At 41.8% G+C, this 23,222-nt stretch overlaps 1 non-coding gene across 1 annotated transcript; it reads left to right on the top strand.

The window, feature by feature from the left end:
• The first annotated feature begins 18,052 nt into the window (after positions 1-18,052).
• On the top strand, positions 18,053-18,124 carry Trnap-cgg (transfer RNA proline (anticodon CGG)). Its single transcript has one exon. It is a non-coding gene; the product is annotated as a tRNA-Pro (tRNA).
• The last annotated feature ends 5,098 nt before the right edge of the window (positions 18,125-23,222 follow it).

Here is a 23,222-nt window from a genome sequence, read left to right as displayed (position 1 = left end):
CCCTGCCGGCCCTGCGGCCTGGATGTTTTTGTTGATGGTGGGGACAGCGGTCACACTAAATTTCTTGCCCTGCAGGGTTCCTTTTATATTGGAACTCACTTGGAGTGTTTAGTGGTCACATGGGAGTCACCGGCCTCGGGCCTGGAGGTCCTGCGGCTTTGATGTTTTTTGTTGATGTTGGGGACAGCGGTCACACTAGGTTTCTTGCCCTGCGGGGCTCATTTATATTGGAACTCACTTGGAGTGTTTAATAGTTGTCGTATGGGAGTCTCCGGCATCAGGCCTACCGGCCTTGATGGTGGGGACAGCGGTCACACTAGCTTTGTTGCCCTGCAGGGCCCTTTTTATATTGGAACTCACTTGGAGTGTTTAGTTGTCGTATGGGAGTCTCCGGCCTCAGGCCTGCCGGCCCTGCGGCCTTGATGTTTTTGTTGATGGTGGGAACAGCGGTCACACTAGCTTTGTTGCCCTGCGGGGCCCTTTTATATTGGAACTCACTTGGAGTTTTTAGTTGTCGTATGGGAGTCACCGGCATCGGGCCTGGAGGCCCTGCGGCCTTGATGTTTTTGTTGATGTTGGGGACAGCGGTCACACTAGGTTTCTTCCCTGCGGGGCTCATTTATATTGGAACTCACTTGGAGTGTTTAATAGTTGTCGTATGGGAGGCTCCGGCCTCAGGCCTGCCGGCTTTGTTGCCCTGCGGGGCCCTTGATATTTTTGTTGATGGTGGGGAAAGCGGTCACACTAGCTTTCTTGATATGAGGGGCCCTTTTCTATTGGAACTCACTTGGAGTGTTTAGTTGTCGTATGGGAGTCACCGGCCTCAGGCCTGCCGGCCCTGCGGCCTTGATGTTTTGCTGATGGTGGGGACAGCGGTCACACTAAATTTCTTGCCCTGCAGGGCCCTTTTATATTGGAACTCACTTGGAGTGGTTAGTTGTCGTATGGGAGTCTCCGGCCTCAGCCCTGCCGGCCCTGCGGTCTTAATGATTTTTGTTGATGGTGGGGACAGCGGTCACACTAGCTTTCGTGCCCTGCAGGGGCCCTTTTATATTGGAACTCACTTGGAGTGTTTAGTTGTCGTATGGGAGTCACCGGCCTCAGGCCTGCCGGCCCTGCGGCCTTGATGTTTTTGTTAATGTTGGGGACAGCGGTCACACTAAATTTCTTGCCCTGCGGGGCCCATTTATATTGGAACTCACTTGGAGTGTTTAGTTGTCGTATGGGAGTCACCGGCCTCGGGCCTGCCGGCCCTGCGGCCATGATGTTTTTTATTGATGTTGGGGACAGCGGTCACACTAGCTTTGTTGCCCTGCGGGGCCCTTTGATATTGGAACTCACTTGAAGTGTTTAGTTGTCGTATGAGAGCCACCGGCCTCGGGCCTGCCGGCCCTGAGGCCTTGATGTTGTTTGTTGATGGTGGGGCCAGGGGTTCAAATTGGCAGTCAATTGCGGGAACCTGTTTAGGTTCTCACAAAGGGCTTTTGCGAGAACCTTCGGTTCGCGTGAATATTGTAGTGCAGAACGATATATTCGAAAATTGTATTCATCTATTGCTATGGTAGTTATTCCTGTTACATCATCACTTCTATGGCGAATACAGCCAAAGGAGACACTTTCATTGCTATGCTAGTGAGGTCACATCTATTATTATGGGATGTTCGAGTAATATTTAAACATTATTGAAAGTACATGCATACGTGGATTCCTGTTCGTGATCGTACAATAAATTGACAGCTAAAATGAAGAAAACTTTGCCTTTTTCCCAACTAAATCACATTTCCGTTGCAGAAAGGTAACATATAACACAACATGCGATCTGAGACTTGGAAGCTTACGAGAACCAATTTTGGTTCTCCTAGTTGCAATCCAGCGAGAACCTTCAGGAGAACCGGTTCTCGGGTTCTCCTCGAATTTGAAACCCTGTGGGGACAGCGGTCACACTAGCTTTGTTGCCCTGCGGGCCCTTTTATATTGGAACTCACTTGGAGTGTTTAGTTGTAGTATGGGAGTCTCCGGCCTCAGCCCTGCCGGCCCTGCGGCCTTAATTTGCGTTTTACTATACTAACACTACGCTACATGTTTACTGTTGACTGTTGTATAGTACTTAATTGTCTTCATTTTATTCATCATGAGACCGTTCTTGCTCTTTCCACCCAATCGATCGTCTGAGCGAAAAAGTGTGATAAACAATAACTATTCTCGTATTGATCAAGAAATCAGAGGTTGCAGAGCTGGCAAACACAAAAAGCGGTCAATAAAAACTTGCATAAAGAACAGAATCCCAAAATGCACCGCTTCATCATCAGTAAATAAGAACAATCTTATTAGCATTCCGCTTAATAGAGATAGTGCCCATAATGCTCCAAATATTTGTTTTGCGGTATGGAATGCTCGCTCCATGAAAGCAAAAAAGAAATCTAGTGCTATTTGTGATTTTATTATCCATCATCATGTCGATGTGTTAGCCATTACAGAAACTTGGCTTACCGGGACTGTTCGAGATAATCGTGCAATCGCTGATATCCAGAATACTCTTCCGCATTTTGTCATCCATCACAAGCATCGTCTCAATTCAAGAGGTGGCGGGGTTGCTGTGATCGTTCGCAAGGGTATTAATGTTGACTTCAACACCACCGGTGATTTTAGTACATTTGAGTACTTGGACTTGAACGTAACTTCTCAGTCATCTTCGTTCCGTTTAATCGTCCTGTACAGACCACCACCAAATCGCATAAACAAGTTCACTTTCTCCGCTTTTCAAGATGAATTTTCTTCTCTGCTAGAAACCTGTACTGCATCCTCGTCAAGGATCCTGCTGGCTGGAGATTTCAATATTCACGTGGACACTCCTGATGATCGAGAATCGTCTGTTTTTCTAAACATTTTGGAGTCCTACAATTTACTTCAGCACGTCACTGGTCCAACCTATTCTAAGGGAAATCACACCTTGGATCTTCTAATATCTTACAAGGATGATGACCTTGTCACTTCGACATCAATTCATGATGATCTTCCTTCATTTCACTCTGCGGTCAAATGTTTGATTAACATCTCTCGTCCGCCGCCGACAAGGAAGATGATACGTGGCCGCAAATTGCGCAACGTTGATATTGTGTCATTCCACAAAGATATCATGGAATCTTCCTTACTCTGTGATCCTGCTAGTGATCTGGATTCTTTGACTGAGCAATACACTGATGTTCTGAGTGAAATCATCGACGTCCATGCCCCTGTTGTGGAGCGAAACGTTATTCTTCGCCCTCACGCTCCCTGGTATGATGATGCGCTACGGGCAGCCTCACAGGAGAAGCGCCGTCGCGAGAGAAAATACAAACGCACTGGGCTGTCTGTTCACCAAGATCTCTACAAGGAACAATGCGTCAACTATAGAAACATGCTCAATGAATCTAAGTCATCTTTTCACCGGAAGGAGATAGAACGTGCGGATCATAAAGATCTTTTTCGTGTAGTGGACAAGCTCTCGAAGCCTAAATCTGATACCATCTTTCCATCCCATACGAACAAAAGTGACCTTGCCAAGCGGTTTGCGGACTTCTTTCACCAAAAGATCAATGCACTTCGAGAACGCCTTGATTCGTCGCCGGTATCGATGCTTCTTGATGACCTCTCTGCTCCCTGTACCAGCACTTTCTCAAATTTTGATCATGTATCTGAGGAAGACTTGCAGAAGATCATTCGTTCATCGTCCATAACATCTTGTCAGCTGGACCCTTTACCCACGTGCACCTTTAAGGAGTGCATTGAGCCAATCTTACCTGTGCTTACCAGCATTGTGAACAAGTCCCTATCATCTGGAAAGTTCCCGGCGTCTCTCAAGCATGCCCACGTGATACCTCTTCTCAAGAAAGTGAATTTGGATGTCGACAATCTAGCTAACTTCCGTCCAATTTCGAATTTAGCGTACCTCGGCAAGTTAATTGAACGTGCTGCAGTTGCTCAGTTGCAGACCTACCTAGCTGAACACGATCTCTATACTAGGGCACAGTCTGCATACCGCGCCCACCATAGCACCGAATCTGCCACTCTTTGCGTCATGAATGACATTTTGTGTGCTCTGGATGTTCGTCATGAGGCCCTGTTAGTCCTTCTGGATTTTTCATCCGCGTTTGATACCATCGATCATTCCATCCTACTGAAACGTCTTTCATCGCGGTATGGTATCACGGGAACAGCATTGGACTGGTTCACCTCGTACTTAGATGGCCGCACGCAGTCTGTCAACATCTCAAATGATTTGTCGGAGAAGGTTCCCCTTAAATGGGGAGTTCCTCAAGGCTCTGTAGCGGGCCCTCTTATTTTCACCTTGTACAGTGCTCCTCTTCAGGACATCATTAACAGCCATGGTATTAACACTATCGTTTATGCAGACGACACGCAACTCTACCTCACATTCCCTCCAGAGGATAGAGATACAGCAGTCTCCAGAATTGAGAAATGTATCCAGGATGTGAAATTGTGGGCCATCGAAAATAAACTTGTTCTCAATGATGCTAAAACCGAAGTTCTTCATTTCAGATCACGCTTTTCAAATACATCTTCCCCATCTCCTACTGTTACAATTGGTGATTCAGAGATCAACGCGTCATCGTGCGCTCGCAATCTTGGTGTCCATTTCGACGACGAGCTTCGAATGAAAGACCACATTTCCAACACTTGCAAAGGTGCTCTCACAGCAATTCGTCGTATCGGCCAAATTCGCAATTTTTAGATGATACAACATGTGCGCGACTGGTTCACGCTTTTGTTACATCGCGTTTGGATTCATGCAATTCTGCCCTGTATGGTCTTCCTTGTTCCGACATCAACAAGCTTCAACGAGTCCAGAATACGACTGCCAGACTTGTCGCACGCGTATCTCGTCACGAACACATCTCTCCAGTTCTTCATTCCCTTCACTGGCTCCCGGTCAAACAGCGTACAGCTTATAAGATCCTTCTTCTCACCTATAAAGCGATCAACGACCTTGCTCCACGCTACATATCTGACATCATTTCATTGTACAAGCCCAAACGTCATCTTCGCTCATCTTCCAAAACTCTTCTGTCTGTTACACGCCGCTCATCTACGCAGTTTTACGGCGATAGAGCTTTTGCGTCAGCTGCACCCGCACTGTGCAACACCTTACCAGAAAACATCCGTTCCGCTCCATCTGCTGCTTGTTTCAAAAAATTGCTCAAGACACACATGTTTCAAAATTTGTAATACCCTGCTTCATCAAGAACCAGATGCTGAAGATCTTGGTTGTGGATGCATGTGCTAGCAACCTCTGCTCCACCAGGGTTGTGTGTTTTGCTTATTTTTCTTGTGCTCGGGTTCCCTGCTTGTTTCAAGAGCCGGATGCTGAGGATCTAGGCTGAGGATGCATGTACTGGCGACCTCTGCTCCTCCAGGGTTCCATATAATATTTTGTCTTTGTATGTTCCTGATAACCGGTTTCATTAATGCTTTATTATATTTTGTTGTATTTATGATTGAATTGTTTATCATTATACTTTGTTTGCATCTTAATGTTGCTCATATGTACTGGTGACCTCTTCGTTATTCAAGGGTTCCCTATTTACTCTTGCCTTTGCGTGTTCCTCATATTGGTTCATATTTTGATTCATTTTGCATTATATTTTGCATATATTGTATCTTTGTTAATTGCTTGATCACATTATTTGGTTTTGTTTTCATAATTATTGATGATCTTTCCGATAATTGATCATTAGTGGTTTCATATAGTTTGTTGAAATGTAATATGCTCTTGTATTCTGATGTTTGTTTAGATAAGGTTTTGCCTGCATTAAAATAATGTTGTTTGACATGTTCTTTTTGCCGAGGGCGTGGATGCTGGTCATCCATACTCTCTTTTATTACTTGCCATTTGTAATTGAAATATTTTTATGTTTATATTTGCTTTGATATATTTGTAGCTTACTTTCATATTATATCATTATATTGCTTGCCTATATTTTGTGGTTCTATAACTGTAATTTACTTTTATTGCTTGCCTGCTTTTGTAAAACCATCACGTTTGAGTTTCAGCCTTTGGCCTTGTTTTGCTCTCCTTCTGACTGTATTCTTAGGCGTGTTGGTTCTTTTAATGTTTTTTATGCTTGTATATTTTGTTGTAAAGCGCATTGAGGCTCTTCGTAATAATGCGCTATATTAAGTGTCTGTTTATTATTATTATTATTAATATTTTTGTTGATGGTGGGGACAGCGGTCACACTAGCTTTATTGCCCTGCGGGGCCCTTTTATATTGGAACTCACTTGGAGTGTTTAGTTGTCGTATGGGAGTCTCCGGCCTCAGCCCTGCCGGCCCTGCGGCCTTAATATTTTTGTTGATGGTGGGGACAGCGGTCACACTAGCTTTTTTGCCCTGCGGGGCCCTTTTATATTGGAACTCACTTGGAGTGTTTAGTTGTCGTATGGGAGTCACCAGCCTCGGGCCTGCCGGCCCTGCGGCCTTGATGTTTTTTGTTGATGTTGGGGACAGCGGTCACACTAAATTTCTTGCCCTGCGGGGCCCTTTTATATTGGAACTCACTTGGAGTGTTTAGTTGTCGTATGGGAGTCGCCGGCCCTGCGGCCTTGATGTTTTTGTTGATGTTGGGGACAGCAGTCACACTAAGTTTCTTGCCCTGCGGGGCCCATTTATATTGGAACTCACTTGGAGTGTTAAGTTGTCGTATGGGAGTCTCCGGCCTCGGGCCTGCTGGCCCTGCGGCCTTGATGTTTTTTGTTGATGGTGGGGACAGTGGTCACACTAAATTTCTTGCCCTGCAGGGCCCTTTTATATTGGAACTCACTTGGAGTGGTTAGTTGTCGTATGGGAGTCTCCGGCCTCAGCCCTGCCGGCCCTGCGGTCTTAATATTTTTGTTGATGGTGGGGACAGCGGTCACACTAGCTTTGTTGCCCTGCGGGGCCCTTTTATATTGGAACTCACTTGGAGTGTTTAGTTGTCGTATGGGAGTCACCGGCCTAGTCACTGCGCTATTGGCGCTACTAGCGCTATTAGCACACCTTACGCTATTAGCGCTAATAGCGCACCTCGCGCTAATGAGTGCTATTAGCGCTATTAGTGCTATTAGCGCTAATAGCGTCTACCAATCGCAGAAAATGAACAATTTGAACAAAAATGAACAAATGAGTGGTAATATCGTTATTAGGGGCTGTGCAATAATTATGAGCCCTGGGGGAGGGTAAAATTGGGGGGACAAGAAATTTTTGGCGAGCCGAAAGGGGGGGGCAAGCAATTTTTGGCAAGCTGAGAGGGGGGGGCAAGCGATTTTGGCACGCATTCACGGGGCACCTTTTAATAAAACGCTCTAAAAAGGCTTAGGAAAACGGTACGGAAACGCTTAAATATGCAAATTTTCCTGCTCGCTGCGCTCGCAACATACATCTAGACCACTTAAAGTTTGGGTTTGGGATCCCAAAAACTCGGCATGTTCAAGGGGGGCAAAGAATTTTTGGCGGGCCGAGAGGGGGGGCAAGCGATTTTTGGCGGGCCGAGAGGGGGGGGCAAGCGATTTTTGGCGAGCCATTCGGAAATTTTTACCCCCCCCGGGGGGGCTGATAATTATTGCACAGCCCCTTAGCATACCTGTCGCTATTAGCGCTAATAGCGCATCTCACGCTAATGAGTGCTATTAGCGCTAATAGCACCTACCATCCGTAGAAAATGATAAATTTTAAATTTTGCCAACGATACACTAATGAGCGCTAATATCGCTATTAGCACACACGACGCTATTAGCGCACCTCGCGTTAATGAGTGCTATTAGCGCTATTAGCGTCTACCATTTGCAGAAAATGAACAATTTGGACATAATACAATGAGTTGTAAAATCATTATTAGCATACCTGTCGGTATTAGCGCTAATAGCACGCCTTACGCTATTAGCGCTAATAGCACATCTCACGCTAATGAGTGCTATTAGCACTATTAGCGCTAATAGCACCTACCATCCGTAGAAAAGGATAAATTTTAAATTTTGCAAACGATACACTAATGAGCGCTAATGAGTGCTAATGAGTGCTATTAGCGCTAATAGCGCTAATAGCGCTATTAGCAGAAAATGAACATTTGCAGAAAATGAACAATTTGGACATAATACAATGAGTTGTAAAATCATTATTAGCATACCTGTCGGTATTAGCGCTAATAGCACGCCTTACGCTATTAGCGCTAATAGCACATCTCACGCTAATGAGTGTTATTAGCACTATTAGCGCTATTAGCGCTAATAGCGCTAATAGCTCCTACCATCCGTAGAAAATGATCAATTTTAAAATTTGCAAACGATACACTAATGAGCGCTAATATCGCTATTAGCACACACTACGCTATTAGCGCTAATAGCGCACCTCGCGCTAATGAATGCTATTAGCGCTATTAGCGCTAATAGCGTCTACCATTCGCAGAAAATGAACAATTTAGCACATAATACAATGAGTTGTAATATCGTTATTAGCATACCTGTCGGTATTAGCACTAATAGCGCTAATAGCACGCATTACGCTATTAGCGCTAAGCGCATCTCACGCTAATGAGTGCTGTTAGCGCTATTAGTGCTTATAGCGTAGTAGCAAACCTTACGCTATTGAGAGCATTTTTAGAACTTTTGCAAATGATATATGCTAATGAGTGCTAATAGCGTTAGTGATGAAAATAGCACGACTCACGCTAATAGCGCTAATAGCACGCATTACGGTAATGACCGCTATTAACGATATTAGCGCTAATATCGCTTCCCATGCCGAGAACATTTTTAGCAGTTTTGGTAATAGCGCGCAATTGGTTCACCACAATTAGCACGAAATAGCAAAGCAATACCGCGCAATTTGCAATTTTGCTAGTGAGCAGCGCTAACGCGCTAAATAACCATCATCGCACCTTTATCAAAAATGGGTTCATGGTGCCGGATTGGCGATTTAGCGCTTCAGCGCGTAGGCGCTATTTCCCCAATATTATTGATATTAGCGCTAATAGCGACCATTACCGTAATGCGCACTATAAGGGCTAATAGCATAAGGTTTGCTAATAATGATATTAGCGCTATTGGCGCTCATTGGCGTATCATTTGCAAAAGTGTTAATTTTCTCAGGATGGTAGGCACTATTAGCGATATAGCGAAAATAGCACATATTAGCGTGAGGTGCGGTAAGTTGTGCTAATAGCGCTATTAGCTCTAATAGCGCAAGGTGTGCTAATAACGGTATTAGCGCTAATATTAGCGATCATTAACATATCACTTGCAAAATTGTTTACTTTTCTCAGTATGGTAGGCGCAGCTATTAGCGCTAATAGTATAGCATTCATTAGCGTGAGGTGCGCTAATAGCGCTAATAGCGTAAGGTGTACTAATAGCGCTATTAGCACTAATAGCGTAAGGTGTGCTAATAACGGTATTAGCGCTATTAGCGTTTATTAACGTATCATTGGCAAAATTGTTTACTTTCTCAGTATGGTAGGCGCTATTAGCGCTATTAGGGTTAGGGCAAGGATTGGGGTTTTTAACTAAGTTATTGGGTTTTCGTACTAATGATAGCCTATTTCGAACAATCGACGTTAATCATTGATAGGAGTTCTATGTGTGAGCATATATTTTTTGGGATGGTAAATTTTCTTACACAACTGTAACTCTTAGCATTTTAGCTTTTTTTTGTTGTTTTATCAACTTTTTTCGTCAGGGACTGTGCATTAATTATTTATCCATTGGGGAAAAATGGGGAATGGGCAATTTTTGGCAGAGTAAAGGGGGGGAGGTTGCCAGGTCGAAAGGGGGAAGCAGGGAGGCAAGAGTCTGGCACATGTTCACCCGGACCCTTTAAATAAAACGCACAAAAAAGACTTAGGAAAGTAGTAGGACTACGGAAACGTTCTAAGATGGCAAATATCCTGCTCGCTACGCTTGCATTATATATCAAAGGCTTATAAATATGGGGTTCCCAATGGGCAATGGGGGAAGGGGGAGGATTTTGCACAGGCCGTGAAGGGATGGGAAATAATTTTTTGGGGTGGGGAGGATTTTGGCAGGCCATATTGAAATTTCCTACCTATGGTCTGATTTTTTCTCTTTTTTTGACATTGGGGGATAGGGTTGGAGAAAATTTCTTGAAGTCTAGTGAATCCAGCACCTTTTGGCGACCAAATAAAAATTTTCCATATTGAAGCTAAACTAGTGATGGTACAGTGAATGGAATGAATTTGCGCGAAGCGCAATATTTGGCACTTTTAAGGTTAAAATGGCCAATTAATTGGGGTTAATTTGGTCAGAAACCCATATGCAGGCATCAACATTGGGAGAGAGTGAGTATATGGACCATCCCCTGGGATCTACGCCTATGGTCATTAACACATTAGCTACAAATTACCGTTTGGAGTTATATATTACTCCTTGCAGTCACACCCAAATTGTAAGGTGCGCACATTTTGTTGTAGGCCTATATAATGCTATAAAAAAACCCAGTTTGATGTCGTTTTCAAAATGTAAAATATTGTTCCTGGTTTTAGTGGAAACGGATCACATTGAGCAGGGGTGATTGCACTCTCTGTTCTGTAATAAGAGCAACAAGTGTGGCTCGTGTATCTTTCATTCTGAATTGCATGGATAATAGCAGTAAAATTACACATTATTTTCATCGAAGGCTCGTTGGTCTAGGGCAGGCGGCGGATGACATGATCGAGCCGGCAACTTGTGAAACCGCCTGGCCGTATGGCATTTTCCAATATAGTCGTTTAGTTTTGTGGGGTTCATTATCGAACCCCAACGGTTTTAGCTTGTAGGCCTATTTATATTATTTATCAACATAGGCCTATTTGTTTGTGATATTTCAAGCGTTTTAAAATTGTTGGTCGAAGCAGCCAAAAAAAAACTCATTATCTTAATCAATATGTTATTGAAAAATAACTCCTTGATGTTTGCAAATGTTCATTCTACAAATTATATGCTTTGAAAACTTGCTTGATTTATTATTGAGTTATGTACGTTTGTTTTGTTTTGTTTTTTTGTTTTTTGTTTTTTTTGTTTTGTTATTTTTTTGCCTAAAATATGTGGTAACTATAACATGTGTTCAGTTTTACTTGAGTAACTCGATACCCCCATTCAAATAAAAACATTATAACAAACACTAATAGAACTTATTTAATTACTATTTAAACCATTGGGCAAAAATGGGGGAGGCACTTCTTGGCAGAGCAATGGGGGAGCAATATTTGGCAGGTCGAAAGGGGGGAGCAGGGAGGCAAGAGAATTTTGGCACACATTCACCTGGCACCTTTTTAAATAAACAGCACTAAAAATTATTACGGAAACGTTCTAAGATGCAAAATGCATTATAATTATATTAGGCCTAAAGGTTTATAAATGGGGTTCCCAAATTGGCATGTGCAACGGAGGCAGGGGTTTATTTTTGCGCAAGCCGAAGTGGGAGGGGAAGACATTTTTGGCAGGCCGCAAGGGGGGACGAAGGAATTTTGACAGGGCATTTTGGAATTTGCCCCACCCCGGGGGAAAGATAAATATGCAAATTTGTGAGATCGGACTGATTTCACTTAATCCCACCCCACAATTAATTGTGTCAATTTTTGTGTAGGGCCTACATGTATTTTTATATACAGTTATTAATGTACTTTCTACATGTAGGCCTATCAATACAACTATAAAAATATATTAAAAATTATAATTCTTTCTATCTTTCATCACCCATTTGTTTCTTTTTGAGCTTTTTTTTTTGCTCGTTTGTTTAAATTCTTTCTTTCTTTTGTTCTTTCTTTTTTTCTTTTTTTCTTTCTTTCTCTCTTTATTTCTTTCTTTCTTTCTTTCTTTCTTTCTTTCTTTCTTTCTTTCTTTCTTTCTTTCTTTCTTTCTATATCTAAGTTCTTTAAGTTATTTCTTTGTTTTCTCTTTTATCTCTTTCTTTCTTTCTTTCTTTTTTTTTTTTTCTTTCTTTCTCTCTTTATTTCTTTCTTTCTTTCTTTCTTTCTTTCTTTCTATCTATATCTAAGTTCTTTAAGTTATTTCTTTGCTTTCTCTTTTATATCTCTTTCTTTCTCAGTTTCTTTCTTTCTTTCTTTCTTTCTTTTTTTCTTTCTTTCTATATCTAAGTTCTTTAAGTTATTTCTTTGTTTTCTCTTTTATTCTTTCTTTCTTTCTTTTTTTCTCTCTTTATTTCTTTCTTTCTTTCTTTCTTTCTATCTAAGTTCTTTAAGTTATTTCTTTGCTTTCTCTTTTATATCTCTTTCTTTCTTTCTTTCTTTCTTTCTTTCTTTCTTTCTTTCTTTCTTTCAACCTTAATTTTCTTTCTTCCTGTTTCTTTCAGGATATGATAGTGCAGTTCAGCATTGAGTGCACCCATTTTAGCACTAAGAAATGACGCATTAGTCACACGCCCTCTTTCTATTATTGCACAACGCTTTCACAAACTTTGCCACCACACCACCTCAATGCCTTCGGCAAAATATTTCCCTAAAATATCGCTAAGTAGTTTGATTGACAGATTTCACCTCTGACCTCGGATCACAAACATGGCTGCGCCCAGTGGGACATTCACACACACATCGCATTATTTGCCTCGTTTACCGACGTGCTTTGACAAGTTTGCAATAGATTTTCAATTCATCTTGTATCAGAGAAGCAAATAATAAGATGGACTAAGGACAAATATTGCCACGGACATCGAATCCCGCATCGAATAGACGGTGAAAACATGACGAGATATCGAGATTTGTTCCATCGACTACCATCAGTAACCATGTACTGCACTGCCCGTATGTTTTCATATGCATCAATTGATCATACAGCTAGCTGTGTACAGCTAGCTGAGCATGATGTTGGATTGTGTTGCTTGTCGTGTACACGACTCTGCAAGGTGGGTTAATTTCTTTTAAAACCAATACTATAGAAATATTATCAAATTCGTGGACATCGTGGAACATACTCTTTGCGTGGCTGTGCGTAGTAAGCAGTTGTACGCAGATAGCCTCGCTAATATGGACGCGTAGAGTAGCGTTGTACACGCGTGTAGTCAGCATGATTAGTCGCGGAGTAACCGCATAGTTGAATGTTCCACAATGTCCACGAATTTGATAATTTTTCTATAGTCTACCGTCTCACAAACACTTGTTAGGGGCATGATGCAAAAAGGCGGCCCTGAAATTTGTTTACCCTCTCCAGAGAAGATCTTCTCTGCCCTCTCTAAGGGGGGCCGGGGGGACCTGAAAAAAATGACCAGGTGATGACCACAAATTTTCTTGGAAAAATTTAGTTTATATGCTTTTCTATGGGGTTAGTTGACCCATAATTTTCATGTCAAAAAGGGAGGTCCCTGAAATTTTCGAGGTCTGTAAAGTCCCCCCTACAAGTGTTTGTGAACGGTCCTTTACATTTAATTATTTTGTTTAAAAAGGTGATGATTTAACTCAAAAATGAGGGTCTTGCCACCATGTCTGTATGTCAAAAATTAGCTAAGTTTATGGGCAAATGACTGTTTTCAAATTCTGCAGCCATCATTATGAACGGGGTGATTTCCAAACGGCTCGCCAAAAATCACTTCCCCCCTTCTCGCCCGCCAAAATTTGCTTCCCCCTCTCGGCCTGCCAAAATTCTTTGCCCCCTTGCGTATGCCAAATTTTTGGGATCCCAATTTACAAACCTCAAATGGTGCTGTCCATGGTAAATGGCAGTCTATAATCCTGATACATGGATAATAATTTGTAATTTATCATTGGCTAATATTATTTTACATTTTATTTTATTCTCATTTCCAGGTGCAGTAGAACAACTGAGGATAATGGCGCAATTCTTGACAGACCGAAAAAGATAATGATTTGGAAGGAACAGCTGGCATCTGTAAACTATCTGTTGCATGCATTTGAAACTCTCCCAACATGCTGCTGGACCGATAAAGTCAACAATTTAATTTTTGAAGAAAAATCTTATCTGGAGGTTTAACATTTTAAAAGAAATTAAATACTTGCATAGCAATACATGTTGTGCATAAACTAACTACATGCACGATGCAGTAGTAATTTAGTAAATATGAACTCCAATTATAAAAACAATAAGGACCTCAAAAAGTGACACTGACATGTGATGCCTACAAGTACAATGCAGAGTTCCTTATACTATATTTTGTAGACTGTAAATTATAGCACAGAATGATTGGAAATGTTCAATGTGCAGGCATTTTTATTTGGTTCGCCTCAAGTTGGTAGGCCTAATGACATCAATGTCTTTTTCAGCGGTTGTGCCATTACAAACCAACTAAGGCTCTCACCAATTCTGAGTTCCCGCCTGTTCTTGGCCTACCGGGTCAAAGTACCTGAAAAATGGCAATTTTTTTTTTACAAAATTTGAAAAAATAACCTGGCAGTTATAGGCCTTAAATTACTCAGTTGTTATTCGAGGTTGGAAACCAGAGAAATACGGCAATATAAAAAAATTTTAAAAACTGGATGAAGTTGTACATTTTAATTACTTTTGCTTCTATTGAACAGCTAGCAATGCATACTAATTCAATTTGTCCCTGCCTGTTCAATAGAAGCAAAAGTATTTTTTTAAATAATTTTTTCGAAAATTAAATCAGGTACCGGTACCCAAGTACATAATTACCTGTTAGTTGAGAGCCCTAAAACCAACATTGTACATAATGCGCTCTCACGCAATTAACTTTACGAGTGCGATTCAATACTCCACCCGGCCCAAAAATTTTTGCACCAACGTCACTACCGAACTTGAGTCAAACTAGGGTTCCGGTGGGTGTGTGTGTGTGGGGGGGGGGTGGCAGTGATGGGTAAGTTGTACCTTCATTCTAATAATTAATATGATGAGTATCCACTTCAAGGGTTTAAGTCCAGAAGGCCCCAATTGCAATAGCTGCCATGTAGACATCTCAATAATTTTTGCATTATGTAGTGTACATATCTAAAATATGACACCTGGCAGCTATTGCAGATAGGGCCTTCTGGTCCTAAATCTTCGACTTGTAAATGCTTTATTATTGGCAGACAAACTATTTCTTTCATGAAGACTAGCATTGGCAGGTGTCAGTCAATACTAGTCTTTTATGAAAGTACCATATTAAGTAGGACTTGAATTGCAGTGAGGCCACCAAGGCCATTGCCTGCCCTGTTTCAGTTTTGGCCTTGGTGCCCCATATCTTTGTCATTTTCAAGGCATTCTTCATCACTTGTTGGCCTTGGTGCCCTTGCTAGTCTTTTGGGAAATTGGGAAGGCTTTGTGCAGGCCTCAAATTTCAATGTGTTTTTTTGGGGGCACCCATTTTCAAGGCCCCCCCCCCCAAAAAAAAACATTGAAATTTGAAGCCTGCACACAAGCCTTCCCAAAAGACTAGTGACTGCCAATAGACAAACAAATGATTTTTTTGTACTTGCAATTCATTACTAAAGTTATTTTTACACTATATAAAAAAGACAAGAGTTCATGAAAAAAAACACAACAAGAAAGCATGGTGAATACGGCCGGTATGTACTTTTGATCACTGTTTATTTTGAGATTTGTAAGAAATTTAAAAAAATAAAAAGCACTATTAAAACAGTATGAAGTTCTGTGTTTGCTTGTGTTTGGCATCAATAAACAATCAAACCAAAATAGTTCATCACACCTACTAAATAGAGAATAAATGATGGGAATTTTTTTACAAGCCTCTACTATTGTGATGGAAGAAGATATCCAGTATACGTTCCCTACAAATTCCTCAAACTAAAAAAATCAGTCTACTAGTGATTGTAATCAGAGACAAGTCCAAAATTGGATTAAAACATTTAAATGAAATTTAACTGAATTCCAATCTATTCTTAAACACTTGAGAATGTTCCTGCAATCTTATTGGTTCTTACCACATGGGTCAGCGCGTGTGCATCGACGCGATAGGCGTACTCGCTATTTGAACCAATTGGAGGCGCATAGCAACAACGGGACTGATCGATTTTAAGCCCTAGGTATAATTGCTTGCAAAATGTAGGATTTAATTTGATTAAAACTTTTAATTCTTTTGATATTTTTATTTGAATGAAAGTGTTTAAGAATGAGAATAAAGGTATTGTTTTGAGCCGTTGTCGTCGTGCATCTATCATCTCATATAACACGGGCGAGTTCGGGCGACATCATTATTTTTGTTTTACTTAAAATAATGATGCCGCCCGTGTTATATGAGACGATAGATGCACTCCAGCGGTTAAAAAACAATACCTTTATTCTCTAATTAGAAACATTCAATCTAGAATTCAATCTAATTCGATTTTTAAAATCGCTTTGATTTTTTTAAATCCAATTCGATTCAATCTAATTTGATTTTAAAAATCAATCTAAGCAATTTTTAATCCCTTAAATTAAAATTGAATTAAATTATATTCTAATCTAGATTCTAGATCTAGATTGAATATTTCTAATACTAGATCTGAATAATTTTTTACACATTCCATTACACCTAATTTATGAGTCCCGACTTTTAATACTAGTATTGTTCTTCAATTAGCAACATAGTGAAGTGCGTTTCTGAACTCTGTTATTTCAGTCCTTTGTTTTGTCTGCCTCTGCTGCAAAAAGCGACATGGAATTGCGCACAGGGGCATTGGTCAATGGTGACTGGCAGTTGGTTGTTACTTGTACAGTAGCTCTCATCTTTTGGCAGGTCTGAACCGGGGGTCTGAAAAAGAAAATAGGATTTTAGAAAATTTGTTAGGGTAGAGCTGGGACAGTGGCACAATACCTCCAGCATGGGGCTGTTATCCTTGCCCACACTCACACTTCCCCAAATGAACACATTCTTCAATAAAAATCAGCATTTCCCCAGCCCCTTTGGTGGTGGTGGCAGATTTACCCCAGCTACATGTAACTGTTCTCTTGATTGCGAAAGTCTAGTTTCGTCACTGGAGAATGTTACCCCTGAACCCCGGTGTGGTGCGGTGTCATTCAGCACTGAGTGATTTCATTTATGGAGCAAATTATTAACCCCCCCCAGTTGGTCGCACACCACAGGGTTCATATTTGGGAACGTTCACAAACACTGTAACAGGGGGGGCCTAATGCCCAAAGAAAAATTGCCGTGGGGGGGGGGGGGGTTGGGGGCTTTAAAAATTTCACCTTAATTTTTCTTGTAGAACATTAATTTACACTATTTTCTATAGGGTTGACATTCATTAATCATGGCCAAAAAGGGGGCCCTGAAATTAATATTATTATTAGGTCTGAAAGTGGGGCCCTGAAAAAATATTTCAGACCCCCGAAGCTGAGAGGGGGGGCAAATGATTTTTGGCACACATTCTTGGGCGCCTTTTAAATAAAACGCTCTAAAATGGCTTAGGAAAACCGTACGGAAACGCTTAAATATGCCAATTTTCCTGCTCGCTGCACTCGCAACATGTAGGCCTATAGACCATTTTAAGGTTTGCAAATTGGGATCCCAAAAGTTTGGCATGTGCAAAAGGAGGGGGGGGTGGTAAATATTTTTTGGCAGGCCAAGAGGTGGGGCAAGCGATTTTGGCATGCCGAGGGGGGGGGGGAAGCAATTTTTGGCGAGCCGTTTGGAAATTTTACCCCCCCCCCGAGCTCATAATTATTGCACAACCCCTAAATGCAGTTTTAAAAATTTTTCGCCCCAATTTAGGGGGGGGTTGTAAAAAAATTTTGCCTGTGATAGGGTGGGTCATAAATTTCTACGGTCACCGACATATTTGGGACCCCCCCTTTCCGAAGAAAATGCCAGCCCCTTATGTGTGGGAATTCTCTTAACTAAAATCTAAATTAACAGGTTTGGACGTTTTCTTTTGTAATGAAGACATTTGATATTAATAAACAAACACTCGTTGGGAGACACTCAGTGATAAAGTGCATTTTAGGGTATGAACTCGTGAAAATACTATCTCGACATTGCCGAATTCCACAGTCTTGCACTACTGGCGAAGGGAACAGAATCCGAAACCGCGGACAAATGTACTGTTATGGCGGGGTTGATTGTATTATTAATATTGAAATCATGTTTAATTACAGAAATAGCATAGATGGTGTATAGCCGGCTCGTTGGACTAGTGGTATGATTCTCGCTTCGGGTGCGAGAGGTCCCGGGTTCGACTCCCGGACGAGCCCATATTTTACTTTTGCCAAAGGAAGGACTTTGTTTGTTCAAGTCAATACAATTTTCTGCAAAAATGAAAATAGTGCTGCAGAATGGTGAATCATAGCAAAACAATTGTTTTTGGTGAAAAGCCCCAAAATTGGCACAGATGTAGCGCTTGATATGTTTGACAATTTTGGATCCAGAGCCAAATTAAATTCATTCCAAGATGGCGGGTAGAGGTCATCGAACTTTATACAGGGAAAAAAATCACAAGTATTCAGAAAAAGTATAGTTTGACCTATCTGTGATGTACGGTTCTCAAGTTATAAGCAAAAAGGTCAAAGGTCAAGGTTTGACCTCGGCAGTGGTCAAATTTGAAATATTGCTCCGATTGTTATCAAAATGGTCTCAAATTGTTCCTCTCAGCATACTTTTCCATAATAAGATTTTTAAGGTTTTACATATGTAGGAAGTTTGCTTCCCAAGGTTCCACAGGCAAATAGGACCAGACTATAAAGCTCCATATCAAACGTTACATAGTCCTATTGACTGACCAATTTTTGGGTGTAACCTTGGGAAGCAAACTTCCTACATATGTATATAATATTATTATGAATTATTGTGACGAGAGGAAGAATTTGAGACCATTTTGACAACAATCGGAGCAAGTTTTCAAATTTGACTTCTGTAGAGGTAAAACCTTGACATTTGACCTTTTTGCTTATAACTTGAGAACCGTACATCACAGATAGGTCAAACTATATTTTTTCTGAATCATTGTGACCAGAGGAACACTTTGGCTTGGTTTATAAATTAATTTGAACAACTTTCCCTGTATAAAGTTCGATGACCTCAATGCCGGTCATATTGGACAAAATATTTTTGACCCTCCCCCTATTAGCGCTAATAGCAATTAATAGCACGTCATATGCAATTGTGCTAAATGTAAAACTATTCTAAGTCTAGGGAAAGCGTGCTATTAGCGCTAATAGCGCTATTAGCGCTAATAGCAAATAATAGCACGTCATATGCAATTCTGCTAAATCTAAAAAGATTCTAAGTCTAGGGAAAGCGTGCTATTAGCGCTAATAACGCTATTAGCGCTAATAGCACGTCATATGCAATTGTGCTAAATGTAAAAAGATTCTAGGGAAAGCGTGCTATTAGCGCTAATAGCGCTATTAGCGCTAATAGCAATTAATATCACGTCATATGCAATTGTGCTAAATGTAAAACTATTCTAAGTCTAGGGAAAGCGTGCTATTAGCGCTAATAGCGCTATTAGCGCTAATAGCAAATAATAGCACGTCATATGCAATTGTGCTAAATCTAAAAAGATTCTAAGTCTAGGAAAGCGTGCTATTAGCGCTAATAGCGCTATTAGCGCTAATAGCAAATAATAGCACGTCATATGCAATTGTGCTAGGGAATTGTGCTAAGTCTGGGGAAAGCGTGCTATTAGCGCTAATACCGCTATTAGTGCTAATAGCAATTATTAGCACGTCATATGCAATTGTGCGAAATCTAAAAAAATTTTAAGTCTAGGGAAAGCGTGCTATTAGAGCTAATAGCAAATAATAGCACGTCATATGCAATTGTGCTAAATCTAAAAAGATGTAAGTCTAGGGAAAGCGTGCTATTAGCGCTAATAGCAATTAATAGCACGTCATATGCGGCCTTGATGGTTTTTGCTGATGGTGGGGACAGCGGTCACACTAAGTTTCTTGCCCTGCAGGGCCCCTTTTATATTTGAACTCACTTGGAGTGTTTAGTTGTCGTATGGAAGTCTCCGGCCTCGGGACTGCGGGCCCTGCGGCCTTGATGCTTTTTGCTGATGGTGGAGACAGCGGTCACATTAAGTTTCTTGGCCTGCGGGGGCCTTTTATATTGGAACTCATTTGGAGTGTTTAGTTGTCGTATGGGAGTCACCGGCCTCGGGCCTGCTGGCCCTGCGGCCTTGATTTTTTTGGCTGATGGTGGGGACAACGGTCACACTAAGATTCTTGCCCTGCGGGGCCTTTTTATATTGGAACTCATTTAGAGTGTTTAGTTGTGGTATGGGGGTCTCCGGCTTCGGGCCTGCCGGCTCTGCGGTCTTGATGATTTTTTTTGTTGATGGTGGGGACAGTGGTCATACTAGCTTTGTTGGCCTGCACGGCCCTTTTATATTGGAACTCACTTAGAGTGTTTATTTGTCGTATGGGAGTGTCCGGCCTCATGCGTGCCGGCCCAGCGGCCTTGATATTTCTTGTTGATGGTGGGACAGCGGTCACACTAGCTTTGTTACCCTGCGGGGCCCTTTTATATTGGAACTCACTTGGAGTGTTTAGTTGTCGTATGGAGTCACCGGCCTCAGGCCTGCCGGCCCTGCGGCCTTGATGTTTGTTGCTGATGGTGGGGACAGCGGTCACACTAGCTTTGTTGCCCTGCGGGGCCCTTTTATATTGGAACTCACTTGGAGTGTTTAGTTGTCGTATGGGAGTCACCGGCCTCAGGCCTGCCGGCCCTGCGGCCTTGATGTTTGTTGCTGATGGTGGGGACAGCGGTCACACTAGCTTTGTTGCCCTGCTGGGCCCGTTTATATTGGAACTCACTTGGAATGTTTAGTTGTCGTATGGGAGTCACCGGCCTCGGGCCTGCCGGCCCTGCGGCCTTGATGTTTGTTGCTGATGGTGGGGACAGCGGTCACACTAGCTTTGTTGCCCTGCGGGGCCCTTTTATATTGGAACTCACTTGGAATGTTTAGTTGTCGTATGGGAGTCACCGGACTCGGGCCTGCCGGCCCTGCGGCCTGGATGTTTGTTGCTGATGGTGGGGACAGCGGTCACACTGTCGGTATTAGCGCTATTAGTGCTATATCGCTATTAGCACACACTACGCTATTAGCGTTAATAGCGCTAGTAGCACACTTTACGCTATTAGCGCTAATAGCGAACCTCGCGCTAATGAGTGCTATTAGTGCTATTAGCGCTAATAGCGCCTACCATTTGCAGAAAATGAACAATTTGGCACATAATACAATGATTTATAATATCGTTATTAGCATACCTGTCGGTATTAGCGCTAATAGCGCTAATAGCACGCCTTACGCTATTAGCGCTAATAGCACATCTGACGCTAATGAGTGCTATTAGCGCTATTAGCGCTAATAGCGCTAATAGCACCTACCATCCGTAGAAAATGATCAATTTTAAAATTTGCAAACGATACACTAATGAGCGCTAATATCGCTATTAGCACACACTACGCTATTAGCGTTAATAGCGCTAGTAGCACACTTTACGCTATTAGCGCTAATAGCGAACCTCGCGCTAATGAGTGCTATTAGCGCTATTAGCGCTAATAGCGTCTACCATTCGCAGAAAATGAACAATTTGGCACATAATACAATAAGTTGTAATATCGTTATTAGCATACCTGTCGGTATTTGCGCTAATAGCGCTAATAGCACGCCTTACGCTATTAGCGCTAATAGCGCATCTCACGCACATTAGTGCTATTAGCGCTAATAGCGCTAGTAGCACACCTTGCGCGATTGAGAGCATTTTTAGAACTTTTGCAAGTGATATGCTAATGAGTGCTAATAGCGTTAGTGATGAAAATAGCACGACTCGCGCTAATAGCGCTAATAGCACGCATTACGCTAATGGCCGCTATTAACGATATTAGCGCTAATATCACTTACCTTGCCGAGAACAGTTTTAGCACTTTTGGTAATAGCGCGCAATTGGTTCACCACAATTAGCACGAAATAGCAGAGGTTTGCTATTATCACGCTATCGGCGATATTAGCGCTATTAACGTGGAAAAAGCAGCAAATTGCAAATACCGCGCAATTTGCAATTTTGCTAGTGAGCAGCGCTACCGCGCTAAATAACCATCATCGCACCTTTATCCTGCGGCCTTGATGTTTTTTCTGGATACTGGGGTCGTTACACTAATGAGTGCTAATAGCACAAGTGATGAAATAAGCACACCTCGCGCTAACAGCGCTAATATCGTTATTATCACACCTTACGCTATTAGCGCTATTAGCACATCATACGCTATTAGCGCTATTAGCACATCATACGCTATTAGCGCTAAAAACGCCTACCATCCTAAAAGAAATTAACACTTTTGCAAATGATAAGCTAATCAGCGCCAATAGCGCTAATATCGTTATTAGTACACCTTTCACTATTAGCGCTAATAGCGCACCTCCCGGTAATGAGTGCTATTAGCACCATAGCGCTTATAGCGCCTACCGTCCTGAGAAAATTAACATTTTTGCAAGTACGCTAATAAGCGGAAATAGCGCTCATATCGTTATTAGCACACTTTATACTATTAGCGCTAATAGCGCTATTTGCACACCTTACGCTGTTAGCGCACTTAAGCTTATGAGTGCTATAGCGCTAATAGCGCAGCGCTTACCATCCGGACAAAAATAACAATTTTGCAAATGATACGACAATGATCGCTAATTCGCTGTTGTAGTGCACGTTAGTAACCATTGGTTACTGCTCCAAGCCTGGGCTCATACATCTGTTCCAAATTTTGATATGCCATAGGCTTTGTGTTGTGATCATTTTGATCAGTGGTTCGTAAGAAAGAAAGCGTGATCCAGTTGACATAGCAACGGTCATATTCTAACGTGCACAACGACAGCGAATATCACTAATATCGTTATTAGCACATCTAACGCTAACAGCGCCATTAGAACACCTTACGCTGCATAGGGCCTGCACTTTGGCTCGACATTTGAAAGGGGCGTGAATTCATTTTTGGATACGCCGTATTATAATTAGGTAATACTCGACTCACACACATTCCCTATTATGTATATACATGTACCATATGTAGTAAATCTGTCTGCTTTATCTGTATTGTGCCGTTCTTAAGGGCTGGGGTATGAGCGACCTTGCAGTACAGGTATCTGGAGAAGGGAAGCAACGAGTTACCCCAAATCACAGCGACAGGTAGTGACTGGGCCGCCGAGTGCTAATATATATTTATTTTGGAAGGTTCGTGTTTGTTTTAAATTTTGGGGCGTTTTTCCAAAATTTCATATTTTTGGCGATATTTCAAAAAGCGACATGCCAAAGACAAATCTTTTGCACATACTTTGTTATTGCTAATACAACT

The sequence above is a fragment of the Amphiura filiformis genome, chromosome 6 (genome assembly GCF_039555335.1).
Source record: "Amphiura filiformis chromosome 6, Afil_fr2py, whole genome shotgun sequence".
Taxonomy (NCBI): Eukaryota; Metazoa; Echinodermata; class Ophiuroidea; order Amphilepidida; family Amphiuridae; genus Amphiura; species Amphiura filiformis.
The sequence above is the reverse complement of the archived record's forward strand: the minus strand, read 5'-3'. Positions and strand labels throughout refer to the sequence as shown.